General features: G+C 44.1%; 1 long non-coding RNA gene across 1 annotated transcript in view; it reads left to right on the forward strand.

The window, feature by feature from the left end:
• LOC142046470 (uncharacterized) overlaps positions 1-18,017 on the forward strand; it is a 59,716-nt gene extending 41,699 nt beyond the window's left edge. Inside the window, exon 3 of the long non-coding RNA XR_012655420.1 lies at positions 17,919-18,017. This is a non-coding gene — a long non-coding RNA (uncharacterized LOC142046470). The remainder of the gene's footprint in view (positions 1-17,918) is intronic.
• Positions 18,018-19,203: the final 1,186 nt, after the last annotated feature.

Below are 19,203 nucleotides of genomic sequence, written 5' to 3' on the forward strand. Positions count from 1 at the left end.
ATCGAGGACTGCCCAATGCAAGCCTAGCCTCTGCCCCTGGTGCACCACGGTACCACTGCGAAGAGGGCGTCTTCTTGGCCCTCTTATGCCCCGAGTATGGGAAGCGGTGCCGACTGGACAAAGACGCACGGGGATAGCCGTGTGCCAACGTTTCGGTGCCTGGTGCCATCTCGGAGTGGCGTGTCGGAGCCGGGGTCAGCACTGACTCCATCAAATATCAAATATCCCTTTCTCTTTTTGTCCAGGGCTTGAATCACTTGCAGATCTTGCAATGATCACTGATATGAGTCTCACTGAAACAGCGTAAACAGTCTGCGTGTGGGTCACTCCTCAGCATAGAATGCCTGCAAGTGTCACACGACTTAAAACCTGGGGCTCGGGGCATGTCCCAGCCTGGGCACTCTAACTAACTGAACTAACTTGAAAGCTAAGTAACTACAGGTACTAGAAGAACACTAAGGACTAGCTGCACACAAGCTGGAGCTGCAAAGTTCCAATGCATCTTCACTGGCAGCAAAAAGGAACTGAGAGTAGAGGAGCACACAGCGCCCCTTATAGCACGTCAAGGTGGTGCCCCTCCAGGGTTTGCTCCCCCTACAGGTACTGCTAGGAGAAAAACTTCCAGCACCAGTGCACGTGGCGAGCCCACACACCTACTGTGGAATACACATGAGCAACACATCTTGAAGAACTTCAGAAAGCAGGAATGACTTAATCAATGAAATATTGTTCTTAACTGTGGAGATAGTATAATTAGATATACCTATAGTAACAGCGTGGATTCTGGTGCATGTTGGGATACCTGGCAATGAAATGGCAGATAAATCAGCAAAAAATCTCTTAAAAAATGAGGTTGATATAAAGATTCCTCTGAGTACCCAGGACTTCAAAAATTTGATAAAGAACCTAAGAAGGATTGGCAAGAAACATGGACCAAAGAGAAAAATGAACAAAAGTTCTATGAATATGTCCTAAACTTGAGGATAATATTTTGCTTCACAGCTATGACAGAAGAGACCCAGTGACCATATTTAGAGTGTGAACAGGTCACTGTGTCCAGAATGGTAATTTATATCTACTAAATATGCACATAGACAAGTCGTGAGCAATATGCAAAGTTAGAGAAACCATTGAACATGTGCTATGGTGATGCAGGGAGACTTATATGGAAAGAAAGATTCTTTATGAAGAACTGAAAGGATTGATGAGAGTACTAGGAAAATGGGGCAATATTAAAAAAGCACTAATGTTTTTTAAGGATACAGGACATAAATAGCACCCAGTTCTTGAGCTGACCCTCTGCAAGGGAGTGACTCTCACCCCAACCATGTACAGGATTTGGTGATAGTGACATGACTGGAACCTTACAGAAGTTAGACCCATAACAGTGCCAAGGGGTAAAACGAGATCTCTGTAATATTTCAGGCTGCATGTCACAGACTCAGCCATCATTGCCTTGGGCTCGCAATTGGAAGAGTATCTTCACCACCACAAGGGCTAGAAAGTTTTTTTTTTTTTAATTAAAGCTTTAAAACAAATTAAATGCTGACTCTTTTGGAGTCAATGTATCCTTTTTCCCTCCTTCACTCTGTAGATCCCAAGAGCGGTAGGTAGGAGATGTCCAAGAGTAATAAGGAGCCAGTGAGGCAACCCAAAAGCTTTGTGAAGATGTCCTGGTTTCTGTAGAATTCCTGAGGTAATTTTGGATGAGTGACAGGATTGCTCTGCTCTGAAGAAAGTCTATGTACACCATATATGGTCCAAACTTCCTGGAGTTAGGAACAGAGAAATTGGCATACTGGATCAGATGCAACTACCATCTAGTCCTGTATCCTGTCTCTGATAGAAGCCAGGAGATACCCACACTGAACAACCTGGGGTTAATGAGCTGGATTCAGATAGCTCTGCCCTGTTACACTTGTGTGAAATGTCAGGATTGGAGGGAGGAGCTTAAGAAGCAGATGGCAGGAGGTTGGCTAGGCTGATAGACTGGCTGCTGAGATGGCAGACTTTCTGACCCCAAATGAAGTCACTCTGGAAGCTGAAGAAGAGCCTCTTAGAGAGGGAAAATGGTTACAACGCAGGAGGGGAAAAAAGAAAAGAGTAGAAGCAGAAGCAGATGATGACGACATTCGCAAAAAAGCAAATCTGAGGAAGGAAATAAATCAAAATGTTATAACTGTAAGATTACTTCCCAAAGAAATAAGATTAGTTGATGTTAACGCTGTGAAAGTAGCTGACTGGATTAAAAAAGTTACAGGGGATATAATAAGAGCCAGGAGGCTGTGAGATGGGGATCTTTTAACTGAACGTAAAAACAAAGAGCAGACTAATAACCTGCTAAAAGCTAAAACACTAAGGAAAGTTAAAATAAGTTGCCAGCTACCAAAGAATTGGACTGAAATGAAGGAGGTAATATATGGAGTGCCATTAGAATTGACCAATGATGAGATAATAGAAAGCACAGAAGCTAAAATGTTAGTAAGTAAATGACTAATTAGTAAACGAGGAGGAGAAAGCAGACCATCAACAGCAGTACCAATTATATTTAAGGGAAGGACTCTACCTGAAAAAGTAACACTAGAATTTCAGATATTCTAAACCAAGACATATACCCCCCACCCTTCGATGGTGTTATAAGTGCCAATGGTATGGGCATAGAGGAAATATTCGCAAAAGGGAAAATGAGATGTGGTGAATGTGATGGGGGGAACATTCCTATGAAAATTGTACAGAATGGGCAGAGGTCAAGTGTAGTAACTATGGTAGTAATCACAGTCTGGCATATAGAGAGTGTATTGCATCAAGACAAACCAAAAAGATACAAAAGACAAAAATTGTTGATAACATATCTTATGTGTAGGGCCCTACCAAATTCATGGTCCATTTTCGTCAATTTCCTGGTAATGGATTTTAAAAATTGTAAATTTCCTGATTTCATCTATTTAAATATGAAATTTCACGGTAATTGTAGGGGTCCTAACCCAAAAAGGAGGTTTTTTGAGGGAGGTCACAAGGTTACTGTAGGGGGGCTGCAGTACTGCTCCCTTACTTCTGTGCTGCTGCAGCTGGGCAGCTGGAGAGCGGAGGCTGCTGGCTGGGAGCCCAGCTCTGAAGGCAGAGCCACCGCCAGCAGCAGTGGAGAAGTAAGGATGGCATGGTGTGGTATTGAAGGCAGCAGCGGAGAAGTAAGGGTGGCAATACCATACCATGCCATCCTTACTTCTGCACTGCTGATGGGCAGTGGGTCACATAGGCTGCAGGTGGCTTTGCTTCCCAAACAGCCAGGTGTGATGCCACCCCCTGCTGTGACCACTCCCTGTGTGCGGCTCCAGTCTTCTAGCTCCAGTCCAGCTCTTCAGTGCTCCACTGAGGCTGGGGCTCTGCACCGCCCACCTTCCCATGCCTTGGAGCTGGGGAGGCTGGGACTGGCCACTTCCCCGGGCTGAGGAGGCTGGGGCCACACGCTGCCCACCCTCCTGTGCTCTGGAGCTGGGGAGGCTGTGGCTGGCAGCCGCCTGCCCCACCCCAGGCTGGGGAGGGTGGATCCGCATACCTCCCGTGCTCCGGGTCTAGGGCCATGGCCACCTGCCCTCCCAGTGCTCCTTTATGGCTGGGGGGGAGCTAGCTGCAGGATTTGGCTGGTGGCCAGCTAGCTGCAGGATTTGGCTGGTGGCCGAGTAGGGAGGGTGGTTCTGGGTTCCAGTGGGTGGGGCGCATGGAGGGCCTTGGCTCTGGTGGGAGGCGTAAGGGGTGATACCTCAGGTGTAAGGAGTAGGGGTGGGCTTGGAGCTAGCCTCCCCCAGCCAGCAGTTCATGCATCACTCATGGTGCTGCTGCTGCTGGCAGCTCTGTCTTCTGAGCTGGTATCCTGGCCAGCAGCCATTGCTCTCCAGCTGCTCTCCAGCCACCCAGCTCTGCAGGCAGCAAAGACATAAGTGGGGCAGTACCACGACCTCCCCTAAAATGGCCTTGTGACTCCCCTGCAATTCCTTTCTGAGTCAGGACCCCCAATTTGAGAAACACTGGTGTCCCCCATGAAATCTGCATAGTATAGGGTAAAAACACACAAAAGATCAGATTTCATGGGAGGAGACCAGATTTCATGGTCCTAGATGCATTCTTCATGGCCGTGAATTTGGTAAGGTCCTACTTATGTGGAAGCTGTATGGAGACTCTCAAAACATGTTTCATTTCAAAACATAAGGAAATGAAAATCAACACAAGAAAAGAGGAACTGCAGACACAACCTCACTCTATAAAGAATATGATAAACATTATGGAAGGAATAGGCAATAATATGCTAGTAGTGGGGAAAAGAAAGGGTTATAGTATTTTTGATAGAAGTGATATATCACATATCACAAACGTGGGAAAAAATCAGAAAAAATGAAGGGCAGTGGAAAACTGTTTGTATGTTACCAATCTGTCAATGGATTGAATCTATGTGATTTTGAATGAGGTTAATGGTGAAATATGACTAATATGGGGATCACAATCTTTTGTTGGAATATGTAGAGTGTGATAGCACATGGTCAAGAACTAAAGGAAAATATCCTGGAAATGAAAGCTAAACTACATTTCATATGTAGCCAGGAACATGGTTGGTTAAAAAGCTTGCTTTTAAAATTCCCAGGTATATTGCCTTTAGACAAGACTGTAAACTAGGAAGAGGAGGAAAGGTTTGTACTTTCATAAGGGAAAGGGAAAACAACTTGGAAGTAGAGAACGAAGACATCTCAAATATAATATCTATAACTAATGTGGGAAATTAGAATGCTCCGAGTTACAAGAAATAGTGAAGAATGCCATATATTATATGTGGTGACCTAAATGGTCGTAATAAATTGTGGGGCAGTATGACAATGGATAACGATGGTGCATGCTTTGAAAAGTTCATTGATGAAAACAATCTAGCAGTTTGAAACGATGGCACCCCAACTAAATTTAATGCAGCGGATGTTAGTTTTTCTTGCTTAGACCTGGGAATTATAACAGGAGGTACTGCAAGGAGATGCAATTGGGAAATAAATAAGGAAGAGGGAATGCGGCGTGATCATTTCCCTACATTTATTACTATTCAAGGGCAAGGTAAGATTGCATGTAATGAAAAAGTACCCACCTGGAATTTTAAGAAAGCTAACAGTAAATGTACTGAATTTGTGAATGATCACTGTGTGAGTGATGACACAGAGAATTTCAGTGATAATGTGCTAAAAGGATTAATAGCAACAGCTACTGTAGCCATACGTAAAATTCTGAAGTATCCCAAAACTGAAAACTCACTTCCATGGTGGAATGAGAAATGCAAAATGTTGATTAAAGAAAGGAATAAAGCCTATATGAAGGGTGGGGGCGGGGGGGAAAGTGGAGCTCTAATGAAGTATAAAGGAAGTAAGGCAATAGCATAAAGAATTATATTTTTTAAAAGTCCAAGAAAGAGTTAGACGAAGTACTGCAGATGGATAAATAAAGATACCAAGAAATCAGAAATATACAGGCAAATTAGAAGAATGAATGGAATTCAGACTAAGAGTAGTCACATCCCAGCTCTTATTGGGACTGACAAAATAATTTGAAGTTCTGATAACAAGAGAACAGAAGTTTTGGCAGCAACTTTTTGAGGGGATGAGTAATGGTGAAAATCAAAATGTAGTTTTCAACCATATTAAAAGACAATTCATTGAAGAGAGTCATGATCTATTATGCAGTTGAAGTAAACATGAAGATACTATACTGAATGAATGGTTTTGTATGTGGGAACTTGAGAAATCTATTGGTATCAGCAAGAATATGTCTCCGGGTATGCAACAGAATATTTAAATAGCTCTCTAAAAGCAGTTTGAGATTTCTCTTGGAATTATATGACTCTATATGGGAAAAACATATGATAAGGTGGAAACATGCAGTAGTAATTCCAATATGAAAACCTGACAAATTATCCACAAAAGTTGATACTTATAGACCAGTTCCCCTTGCAGCCTGCCTGGGTAAAATTATGGAGAGAATGGTGAATGAAAGATTGGTTGCGTATTTCAAAAAGTATGGCATGATAGATAAGGTGTAGAGTGGTTTTAGGAGATGAAGATGCACCACTGATCACACCGTTAAATTAGAAATTGAAATTTTCAAAAATAAGATATAATTATTTTGAAAGGCATATGACATGAGGTGGAGGGAAGGCTTGTTGTATGAAGTAGGTGCTCTAGGGATAGAAAGAAGAATATATGGGTGGATTAGAGAATTTTTTAATAAAAGGACCATGCAGGTCAGAATTGGGAAAGTTATGTTGAATATATATAATTTTTTAAATGGTTCACCACAGGAAAGTGTTATCAGCCCAATCAATTAATATTATGATAAATGATCTGCTAAAATAAATAAGTGCTGGGGTAGGAGTCAAACTATTTGCAGATGATTGTGCTGTACGGGTTGGGGACAGAAATACTAAGGTGGCAAAAAAGAGAATCAACAATGTGTTACAAGAGATCTCTGACTCGCAAAATACAAGAGGTTTCGAAATTTCCATTGCTAAAACCAAAGTTCTCTTTACAGAAAAGGAAGGTACAAAGGAACATAAACTGTATCTGTATGGAGAACAAGTAGATATTGTTAAAAGGTTTAAATTCCTCGGAGTAATACTTGATACTAAGTGTCAGAGGGGTAGCCCTGTTAGTATGGATCTGAAAAAGCAACAAAGTCCTGTGGCACCGCATGCGTCTGACGAAGTGGGTACTCACCCACGAAAGCGTATGCTCCAATACATCTGTTAGTCGTTAAGGTGCCATAGGGCTCTTTGTTGCTTTTTACTTGATACTAAATTACTTTGGAAAGATCATACAGACTATGTCAAAGATAAATGTACAGGGAGGATTAATCTGCTTAAAAGTCTTGCTGGGACTAATTGGAGGAGCAAATAAGAAAACACTGCTGATAGTCTAAAGAGCCTTAATCAGATCAGTTATTGACCACAGCTGCCAAGCTTTTGGGTCAGCATCAAAACTGAAATTTAAAAAAATTAGATTTAATATAAGCCCAGGTACTGCAAATTGTGTGTATTGCATTTATTATGCAACCTATACGGATGCGATAGGTAGCTTCTAGTTACACTACAAACGAAACTACTGAGCCTAACTTTCTGGGCCGAAGTACCAAACAAATATATGAGGATAGTTGGGAACTAAGAATGTAAACTATAGCACATGATGTTAGAACTCTACATGCTGTTCAAGTTAATGTATGGAGAAGTGTGGAGAAATTGAAGGACATGGAAAAGCTAAATAAAGTCAAAAATTTTACTCATGCAAAAATTAGTTATGAAAGGAAAGTTCTGTGTCCAAACATAGATTTACATTTATTTTATAAACTTTAAGATAAAAAAGAGACAGGCGGTATTAAAAATGAAGTATACTAGTATGTAAATGATAAGGATGTAAGCAGAGTCTGAATGAGCTCTCTCCTGACATCTAGTGATGAGCTGTGGAAGAGGACTTCAGGAGCTGATCTTGTTTACGTGGTCACTCCCACACAGCATAGGTGCTCAGCATGATGGGACTGCTTGCCCAAATGATCACTTTTGGCTGGTGTTGGATCCCCAGTCTGCTTGTTATTGGGGCAGAAGTAATAAAGGGTTGTTATCCTTGTTGTGGAAATCAAGGGCAGCAGAACTGTGCTTGGCATGCCCTGATTGAGGGACTCACTGTCAACTAAATGGCCCTCACTAGGCAGGGGACATGAGTTCAAAAGCCCAATGAGTGGAAAGAAGGTGGGGATAGATGTTTGTTTTTGTGGTGTGGGGCCTGTCTAAGGGCCCCAGACACCATTTGATCCTTTGTTTCTCCACTGCAGAGCTGACATCACTGAGGATCCTCTGAATAGCTGAAATTATTGAGAGCTGTGTTAAGAGGTGAGACCTGAAAACATCCTGGCAGATTGGTGATCAGCTGGCAGGGCAGCCAGCAAAGTGGCTAGTGGAGAGGTGTGGTGATTGGCCAGCAGCATAGTTGGCAGAGAGGAACAGATCACCAATCAGCCAGCAGGGTGGCTGGCGAAGAGGAGTGGTGAGTGAATGTCTGGACAGCAGAGCGAGTAAGGTGCTTTCTTACCACTCCCACCCCCCAGGGAGGGAGGTGACCTCAGCAGATGCACCTCTGAACTCTGGGCCTGCATTGACCCAGGACAAAAACTGTGAATGGTGTGAAGAGAAGGGGCTTTTGTTTGCTGGACTTAAGAACCAGAGGGAAAAGGACACTGCCCAATTTACTTGGGGGGTGGGTCTTTTGCTCATGGTTTATATTTATGAACCCTGTTTGTGGCGTTTTGCCAGTTTGTTCCTGGGTTACTTCCCTTCTTTTATTAAAAGTTTCTTTGCTACACTCAGACTCTGTGCTTGCAAGAGGGGAAGTATTGCCTCTTAGAGGCACCCAGGGGATGGTGTGTAATTGTCCTAGGTCACTGGATGAGGGCTCAAGATGGTTTTGTGTTGTATTGTTGAAAAGAAACCCCTAGGTACTGAACCCAGCCCTTGTTGCTGCCAACTCTGACTGGCAGAAAGGTTATAAGAATGGCCATACTGGGTCACACCAAAGGTCCATCTAGCCCAGTATCCTGTCTTCTGACAGTAGCCAATGCCAGGTGCCCCAGGGGGAATGAACAGGACAGGTAATCATCAAGTAATCTATCCCCTATTGCATATTCCCAGCTTCTGGTAGAAAGAGGTTAGGAACAGGCTCTAAGGCTACATCTTCACTACCCACCATATCGGCGGGTAGCAATCGATTTCTCGGGGATTGATATATTGCGTCTCATCTAGACGTGATATATCGATCCCCGAACGCGTTCCTGTTGACTCCGGAACTCCACCGGAGCAAGCAGCAGTAGCGGAGTCGACAGGGGGAGCCACGGACGTCGATCCTGCACCGTGAGGACAGTAGGTAATTTGATCTAAGAGACTTCGACTTCAGCTATGTTATTCACGTAGCTGAAGTTGCGTATCTTAGATCGATCCCCTCCCCTAGTGTAGACCAGCCCTAAGTGGAGTCAATTTTGTTAAATATATACAGATAGGTTCAAATAAGAAAAGACAGGAAGAGTAGAGAAGGCATATTTTATACCAAAATTTGGAATTAGAACATCTAAAAGACTATCCAATTTTGTAGCTGTCATGACAACTGAACTAGTAGCAATAATGCTAGCATTAAATTGGATCTAGCATATATGACCAGCAGCAGCAGTCATTTCTTCAGAACCAAACTCAACCCTTATATTGATCAAAAAAGGGAGTCTCAGTAAGTAAAAGTGATTTAATCAATGGAATTACTCTAACAGAGTTAGTACAGATAGGGATACATGGAGCATTAGTTTGGATCCCAGGGCATACTGGGACAAGGAACGAAATTGAGGACAAAGCCACTAAAAATGCTGTAAGAAGTGGAAGGATTGACATAGAAATAACCTTGAGTAAACAAGAAGTCAAAAGCCTAGTACAGAAAAAATTAAAAGAGGAATATTAAAAAAAATGTTTAAAAAATAATAAAAAGATTATTGTTTTGAGTTATGCCCCAGAGTTGACCATAACAACATACTTCAGGGCCTGGATTGGAAAAATGAAGTGATTTTTGTTTAGAGTATTAACTGACCATTGTGGCTTAAGCAAAAATTTTTTTTTAATAAATAGACACAAAGATGGACTATATGTGCTCTGTAAGGTGGAAAAAACAATTGATCGCTTTTTATGGATATGTAATGGCTTTGATAAAGGGAAAAGCTTTCTGAGGAATTCAAATATCTTAATGTAACAAAAGTTACATTATGTTATTTAGTAACAGTATCAGGGAAATGAGGCATTATTAGAAAGGTGGTGTTATATTACCTGAAAGACACAGGACAGAGCGAGAGAATATTAAACCGTAAAGTAATTAGGAATGATAGTTGGTGGCAGCTATAGATTATTCAGTCAAGTCTGCTTCTCCATTAAAGAAAGAAAGAAAGAATTGATAGCACACCATGGAGGAGGGCAGACCTTCAGAGCTCAGCTCCTGAAGAGAGGAGCCTCCTAGTGAACTGTTGCGCAACAGTCTCTCCCTGAGGAAAGGGAGGGTCAGATGTTGATGCAGCTTGAATGGGAACCTCTATTACCTGTGAATACAATTTATTTGAATGTTTATTCCTTGACCACCCTGGAAGAGAGACATTAAAGTGACCTGGCCATAGGGTCAAGTCACAGGAAGAGGCAGACCACCGCAGGTCTGGAGTGACCATTTGCAGGAGATACCTGACAGGGAGCGAGATGCTATGCCTGGCCACAAGGAGGCAATAGTGGTGAGTTAACCCCTTTACAGTTAGGGCCGGCTCCAGCTTTTTTGCCTCCCCAAGTGGCAGAAAAAAAACAAATAAATAAAAATATAAAGCTGCAATTGGCAGCATCATGTCACTTAATCCTTCAGTGGCAATTCCTTCGCTCTGAGAGGCACTGAGGGACCAGCCGCCGAAGACCCCGGACGTGCCACCCCTTTCCATTGGCCATCCCAAGAACCTGCTTCCTGCGTTGGTGCCTGGAGCCGGCCCTGTTCATAGGCCAGTCCAAGATGCTTCAGAGGAAGGTGTAAGCACTCTGCAGTTGTGGTGTAACCTGCCTCACACACACTTCTCTTCCTGGTGTCTAGTACTTAAAGGTTGGTTCAAGTCCTGAAGCCTGAGGTTTAACATCATTTCCAAAATTTTTGTTGTCATTAATCATAATTCTGAATTTTCTTGATATCTGTATAAACATCCAATCCCTTTTTTAATCTTGTTAAATTCTTGGCCTCAGTGAGTTCTACAGTTTTATCACACCTTGTGAGTAAAAGTGTTTCCTGTGTAAGTTTTGAAATTGAGTCTAGCTTTATAGGCAATGTTATGGTGGAGGTTGGGTGAACCCTCATTGAAGTTGGTGGGTGTGATAGCTGTCTTTTATTCAGGATAAATGTAAGAAGCAATTAAGCTCCTTCCTGGAGTAAGTTAGCTGAAACAATAGGAGCCACCACCCAAAACATGGGCCACATGCAAGGCTGGTCAGAAGCAGAGCTACGTAGGCAGAGGGGTTTTGCTGGTATTTGATGAAGGTGTCTGAATCTGTGAGGAAAAGAACTCAGAAGCAGCCAGAGAAAAGCAGTCAAAAAGCCAAGCAGACAACAAGAAAAGAACTAGAAGAATGGCACGGACAGAAAACTGAGAGCGCTTTTTGGACAGAGTTCTGGGTAGAAAGAGGTTTGGAACTGTGAGCAAAGAAACTGTGCCCAGTTGTTTGATTCCTACTGTGTTCAGGGAAACAAGACTTTGTGTACATTTTCTGTAAATAAACAAGATTGCATCAAAGAAATACCTGACTCCATAGTCCATTTTTCCTCCTGACAGAAACAACCCACTAAACCCTGAATATTGGCTAACTGCTTGGGTCAAAGGGGGTAACAGAGTGTGTAACAATCAGCAATAACACATCAGCTTAATCTTTTTCCTAAGCTTGGCTTTTTCCAAGGTCTTACCTGCAGGATGTCCTCTATGTTAGATCTCTTCCCACTCTGAGTGATAGGCTGGAACTAACAAAATCCATTTGTCAGCATAAGTCAGAAGAAATTACTATGGATGCAGGGTTCCAGCACTTACTTTTAAGGTGACTCCACAGAAGAGTTCTACATTTTTATGCTAAGTCTTGATGGGCACCATCCTGTTACAATGACATCCATTCAAATGCTTTAGATGACCAAACATTATTTAGGGGTTTTCCAATTTTCAGATTTTCCTTCCACAATCACTGATGCAACCAGGAAGTTATCCATATACAATTACACTTTCCCTCAGGACAAAATGGAAACTAATATTGAGCAATATCTTGATTTCACAATCAAACAGGTGGGACCATCAATTTTGTGTCTTAATTGTAGCACTTCCATTTTGGGTTGCAATGCTGAACTTTTTCTTGCTTTCCTGTGTAAGTGAAATGATTATTCATTATTTTTACAGTGCCCAGAAGTGTGGTACAGGCTCTACCAAAGCATATAAAAAGGCATGGGCCCAGATTCTCAAAGATATTTAGGTGATTAACTCCCACAGACTTCAGTGAGCAGCAGGTACCTTTAAGGATTGTTGGGGCACATTAAAAGGTCTCTAGTGCGCTTTCATATTAAAGCCCACTAGGGAACTTTTAGTGCACACCATCAGGGTCTACACTAACCAATTAACATGCAACATGTTAGTGTGCTTTAGAAATCACACCCCAGTAGAGCATTTTATCCCACTGTATGGACATGCCCTAAAGTCCTGATTCTGCAACTGACTATGCCTAGGCACTGGTCTCAGATGGTTCATTGAACTCAGTGGGTATTTGCATAGAGGCAAGGATGTGCCCATACACAGTCAGCTGCACAATTTTTAGATTTGATGCAATGGCAGGGGAACAAATAAGGGGTTAGGGGAGAAGAGCTAAAGAAGGGCAAATTTAGTATTGCTATTATATGGTGACTCTACTTTGAAATAAGCACATAGTAAGACTCCACCACATTGTTTTTAAAATTAACTCACTTTTTGCTGTTGGAATGGCAGTAAGTTTTAAGGAAGGCTTAGGGGGCTGATCCAAAGCCTAAGGAAATCAATGGAAAGACCCCCATTGACTTCAGTAGGTCTTGGATCAGGCCCTAAGGCCCAATTCAGGAAAGAACTTAAGCATCTGCTTAGGACCCTTGAAGTCAATTGAACTCAAACACAAGCTTAAAGTTAAATACATGTGTTAGTGCTTTCCTACACTGGGGCAACAATTAGGAGAGGATGATGTTTGGCAAGTGGGGATTGGTGTTGGGGGGGCGGGGAGGGAGGAATCCATATATAGGAGTGGCCTGGAAGAGGTTGTCAAGGCTTGTATCCTTGGTAGCATGGAAGAAGTGGGGGAAGGTGCACAGCGTGATAGGAGGCAAGGTTAGAGATACAGGGCAGGGCAGAGCCTTGAAGCAATAACATCAAGTGTGAATTGACATGCAGGGTTATTGAGAGCCTGATAAAATCTCATGCTTAAATTTCCTAATGGGGAATTCATTTATCAGTAAAGATTTTTAGGATTGCGTCTAGATGATCAGTGCAAGTAGGTAAGGAATGATAAATGCTTCAGCAAAGAAATACACTAGCAGTAGGGAATGTGATTCTGTCACAAACCCACTCCAAGCCATCTCTGTAAGTGCTGGGTTATGGACACTGGGGTGTTTGAAAACAATATTTATTGTCTACATAAGTCAGAGACATTCTATCCTTTTTTAAGAGCAGCCTCATCTCTAGCTAGTCTGGACAACAGTAACAGAAGTGGAAATTCTTTTGTCCAGATGCTTATCAGTTAATTTTGATACATGAGGATGAGGCAGGTCGTATAATCAACTTCACGGAGGAAGCTTCTAATTATATCATGAACAGATCTGAGGTCTTATAAATTAAGTCAGTTACTGTAAGTACAGACATAACACTGTCTCAGAGATCACATTATTTGAGGGCACATTACAAGGTTCCCCCGACTTGAGGTCCTGCCTCTTGCTCTGTACCATAGTGCTGCAGCTGGGAAAGGCTGAGTTGCTGGAGCTGGTTTTAAAGAAAGGAGACTGGTGATAGAGGGTTCTCTGTGAAGTAGAGTGACCAGATGTCCTGAATTTATAGGGACAGTCCTGATATTTGGGGCTTTTTCTTATGTAGGTGCCTATTACCACCCATCTCTTATTCCAATTTTTCACGCTTTCTATTTGGTCACCCTACTGTGAGGGGCTCTCAGCTTTATAACCAACTGCCTCCCTAGCCCCCCTCTGCCTTGGTCCAAATCAGCCTGGGTCTGCTACATTATGCAGCGTGCCTTGAAGAATCATCCATTTCCTCAGGCTTTTGGTAAAGGAGGGCTTAATGGGCGTTGGAGGCTGGTGTGAGGGGTGCCTGAATCTTTTGTGAGGGGAGGGAGGGTTAGCCGCTCCTTTTCTTATTTGTCTGTAAACTTTGCCAAAGGCATCTAGAGGTACCTTTCTGTTACATTTGATGAAACATTAATACAGTATTTTGGTTTAGTTACAAGCTTATTATTCATTATTTGTATTACCGAAGCAGTGCCTAGGAGCCCCCGTCATGTATCAGCATTCCATTGTAGTAGGTGCTGTACTAACACAGAACAAAAGAAGCCCCAAAGAGCCGCATTATTCATGATTTTGATATTTTACATGGAGGGGGTTATTTAAATCGACAGAGTTTAGGAAATCACCACCCAAACAAATTATTTAACTCTGGAGTTGCCACTGTGTGGAAGAGAACGGGATAATGATGTCAGCCTTCCTATTTAGTTGTTTTCCCAGGAGATAAATGTTTACTCCCTTTAACTGTTCTTTACTCTGACAATCACTAGGATTGGGAGCAATGTCAATAATGTACCTATTTGTTTTTTAAATAGAATAAGGTGGAAGGGATGAGAATGGAGAATGCTAAAAGCTTCATGGAGGGGGATATGCACCAGTGTAACCCACATGCTTGCACTGCAGCACTTAGTCATGTAAATAAGGGAAGAAATAGTTGGGAGGTTGTATAGGTCTTATTTTTGTTTTGGGGGATTCTGTGTGCCTACAGACATGCCAGAACTGGGCTCTGCTGGACAGGCCAGAAACATCCAGAAATTGGGTGAGGTGGGAATTAGACATATTCCTTAGCTGTTTGAAGCTGCTTGGGTGATTTCCATTGTGGGCAAGCAGCCTGGCAGGATATAAGTAGACTCACTCTCTGAGAGTGGAAGGGGTAGGACTTTGTTTTGTCAGAAAATGCCAATTCACTGGACTGAAATGTTATGTCGAATCTATTACAGATTCCACTAAACCTTCCCTGAAACACAGGCAGGTTTACACTGAAATCAGAATGAAAGCAAATTCAAAAATTCTGACAATCCAAAACCCACAAGTTTCAGCCAGCTATAGTCCGCTGTAAGGCTTGTCTTCCAAGAACTTTCCCAGCCTGTCAGATTTAGACTTCCTCATCCCACTGCAGAAGAGGAGGTCTAAAATTGTTTCAGGCTGTGCAAACCAGACTCTTGCTGCAGACACTCAAAAGGAGTATCAAGGAGACTGTGGCACTATCATTTGTTTCTGAGACTTTAAGGATCTTGCATATTCTACAGAGATTTTGGATACCACTCCAGAGAAACTAAGAGAAAAGCCCTAGGGGAATGTATACGTGTGATTGAACTTGTGATAGAAACAAGTATTAATATTTGGGGAGCGAGGACCCTTAAAATTTTGTCAGTAACAACTCTTTCAAATACAATATCCACAATTGTTTCAAGGTTTATAGTAGAATCGTAGATATGTTGGCCTGGAAATGACTTCAAAGTCATCAAGTCCAGCTCCATGCTCTGAGAAAGGACCAAGTAAATATAAACCATCCCCGACAGGTGTTTGTCCAACCTGTCCTTAAAAACCTTCAGTGATGGAGATTCTACAAGGACCCTTGGAAGCCTGTTCCAGAGCTTGCTACCCTTATAGTTAGAAAGTTTTTCCTAAATTTCTCTTGCTGCAAATTAAGCCCATTACTTCTTGTCCTGCCTTCAGTGGAAATGGAGAACAATTGATCACAGTCCTCTTTATCACAGCCCTTCATATACTTGAAGCCTGTTATCACAGTTATCTTTTCTCAAGACTAAACATACCCAGTTCTTCTAACCTTTTCTCAGAGGTCAGGTTTTCTAAACCCCTTTATCATTTTTGTTACTCTACTCTGGACTTTCTCCAATTTGTCTACATCTTTCCTAAAAGATGGCACCCAGAACAGAACATAGTACTCCAGCTGAGGCCTCACCAGTGCCAAGTAGAGCGGGACAATTAATTCCTGTGTCTTACATATGTCACTTTGAGTTAATACACTCCAGAATGATATTAAATCTTTTTGCAGCTGCATCACATTATTGACTCATATTCAATTTGTGATCCACTATAACCAGCAGAGCCTTCTCAGCAGTCCTACCACCTAGCCAGTTATTCCCCAGTGTGTAGTTGTGCATTTGATTTTTCCCTTCCTAAATGAACTACTGAGGAAACTGTTATGTATTCACATATATGTAAATGTTTTCCTTTAGAGATTTGGTGTGGCTCTCATTCTGTCAGAGACTTAACTCCCATATAAGAGTCCTGAAAAGACTGAATTTATATCTGTGCCACACCAGAGAGGTGAGCTGAGGTACAGGCTGGGGGAAAAAATATACCATTGATTTCCCCAAACCTGTTACACCAGCCAGAGCCGCCTGGTTGAGGCAAAGGTAGAAGGTAGTTGAAGCAACTGGCGGCTACTAAATAATTTTCGCACTTTCTCTACAAATGTGGCTGATATCCATCCTGGGCGAGAGAGGTGACGTGTAATCTCTATTTCAGTTAGCAAAGGTTTTTGGGATCAGAGGTGCTGTATATATACAAAATATTACATGGATGTGTGTCTGTGCACCAGCTCATTTGACAAAGGCCACTAGCCATCAGATGTTAATGGCCTGATCTAAAGCCCACTGAAGTCAATGATAGTTTTTCCACTGACTTCTGTGGGCTTTGGATCAGGCCTTGACTTGAACAGTATCCAGTCCAGGTATCTAGGGGTAAGAGGCTATATATCAGGAGTCTCAAACACGCGGCCCACGGGGCTATTTCCTGCGGCTCGCCAAGTGGCCCGTGCCTGCCCCTACCCCGGACCTACCTCCAGGCCAGGGGTGGATAAACTACACCCGTGGGATTGCTTCCCTCGAGCCCCGCACCACTCCCTGAAGCAGCTGGCATGACGTTCCTGTAGCCGGGTGCGGGAGAGAGGAGAGAAGCAGAGGGCTCCGTCCATGTGCACCATCCCACCCCCCACTCCTTCCCCGCAGCTCCCATTGGCTGGGAATGGGGAACTGTGGCCAATGGGAGCTTTGGGGGAGGTACCTGGAGGCACTGCAAACAGCGTACGGAGCCCTGCATCCCCGACCCCCAGGGGCCACAGGGACATGATTCCAGCTACTTCCTGGAGCAGGGCTGGGGCTGGCAGCTGGCCCTGGCCCCGGTGTGTGCCGCTGCCACCCCGAAGCTCCAAAGCCCTCCTGCACCCTGCCCTGCAACTCTCTGCCCTGACCCCCCTGCCTGCACCTCAACCCCCTGCCCTGAGCCCCTGCCACATCCCACACCCCTCCTGCACCCCAGCTCCCTGCCCTGAGCTCCCTTCCACATCCCACACCCCTCCTGCACCCCAGCTCCCTGCCCTGAACCCCCTGCCTGCACCTCAGCCCCCTGCCCTGAGCTTCCTTCCACATCCCACACCCCTCCTGCACCCTGCCCTGCAACTCCCTGCCCTGAACCCCCTGCCTGCACCTCAGCCCCCTGCCCTGAGCCCCCTGCCACATCCCACACCCCTCCTGCACCCCAACTCCCTGCCCTGAGCCCCCTGCCTGAATCCCAACCCGCTGCTGCACCTCAACCATCTGCCTTGAGCCCCCTGCCTGAATCTCAACGCCCTGCTGCACCCCAACCTCCTGCCCTGTGTCCCCTGCTGCATCTCACACCCCAACCTCCTGCCCTGAGCCCCCTGCTGCATCCCACACCCCTTCTTCACCCTGAGCCCCCTGCCTGCACCCCAACTCCCTGCATTGAGCCCCCGCCACACCCCTTATGCACCTTCTGGGGCACGGAGGGGGCGGAGTTGGGGTGAGGACTTCAGGAAAGGGGTTGGAATGGGGGCAGGGAAGGGGTGGGGCCTCACGGAAGGGTTGGAGTGGGGGCAGGATCAGGGGCAGTGGGGGGGGTGTCAGTGGTGCGGCCCTCGGGCCAATGAACTAGCCCTCGTGTGGCCCTCGTGGTCATTTGAGTTTGAGACCCTTGCTCTATATCTCATTACTAATCTCCTGAACCGTCCTGTCTCCTCAACAGATTTACTGCGAAAAAAATAATCTTGTCCTCAATCTGATCAACTGGCAAACATCCTGGCAAAAGTGCCAAAAAGCCCCGAGTGTCTGATGTGACTAATGTTTCTACAACCCCTTAGCCACAATACCTTTACCATAGCAATTGCTACAGCATATGATTTTTTCACTACCTGCGTCTGACGAAGTGGGTATTCACCCACGAAAGCTCACGCTCCAAAAGGTCTGTTAGTCTATAAGGTGCCACAGGATTCTCTGCTGCTTTTAGCATATGATGTACATCCATCCTGGAGATTCCTGCAAACTTATGGAAAAGTGATGTCACGGTCAAAGGTCTTGGAAGGAAGAAGTGCTTGTATTGCTGATGGCTATGTAAATTCATATCTCATAAATCTGATGCTGAAGTGTGTTTTGTGTCAAAATCTTAGAGTGCCACACACAAGCTGTGTTCTCTCTGCTGAAATGACACAAATCCTAGATCTTATTTTGATGCAGACAGCTAGCAAGAACACAACTTCCCTGCACTCTTATCCTCCTACTGGCAGTTCTGAAGTGGGGATTCTGAGTCACAACACATGAGATCATGCCCACACCACAGCCCATGTCCTTTTAGTGCTGCCATCAGATTGAGGAACAGATCAAAGGTGTAACCTGAACCTCTCTCGGTGGCAGAGGACTGGGGTTTTAGCATCTTTGTTGACTTTGTTTTTACACGTATACACATATGTGTGGGCCAACCTGTTGTGTTTCGTGCCGTCCTCCCCCTCTTCCTGCCCCTGCACACACACAGTTGCTGCCTCTGTCCCACCTCACTCATGCTATTCAATTCAGGCCTTATGGAGAAGCTACAGAGATGCTTCCAAAAGATTGGTAGAAGGAAAAATGAGGCAGCACTCACTCTTCTGTGCTCCCTCCAGCCAGAGACACTATTCCTCTTTCCTTCCACCTCTGTGACTGAAGAGAATGATAGAGGTCTGAGTAACTATGGTGGAAAATCTGTTGGTGAGCTGCTTGCCCCTGAAATCTTAGCTCCTTCTCCTATGAGCTTCAAACCATAGGGCTACACTTGGAATGGTACAGAGGGGCCTAGCACTGGTCCCAGGTACTGAGGGGAATGTCACCTTCAATGCATAGGCTGCCAAAGATGAAGGGCTAGATTCTGACTATATGCCTGCAGAAGGGTAATTACTCATCCTTATAGCCCTCGGTGAGCTACCCAGAGCTTGGGTCTAGGTATGCAGGAGAAAGCAGGACTGCTTTCCTGTTTTCCTGTTGGAGCAGGTGGGCAGAGA

The sequence above is a fragment of the Chelonoidis abingdonii genome, chromosome 3, assembly GCF_003597395.2.
Source record: "Chelonoidis abingdonii isolate Lonesome George chromosome 3, CheloAbing_2.0, whole genome shotgun sequence".
Taxonomy (NCBI): domain Eukaryota; kingdom Metazoa; phylum Chordata; order Testudines; family Testudinidae; genus Chelonoidis; species Chelonoidis abingdonii.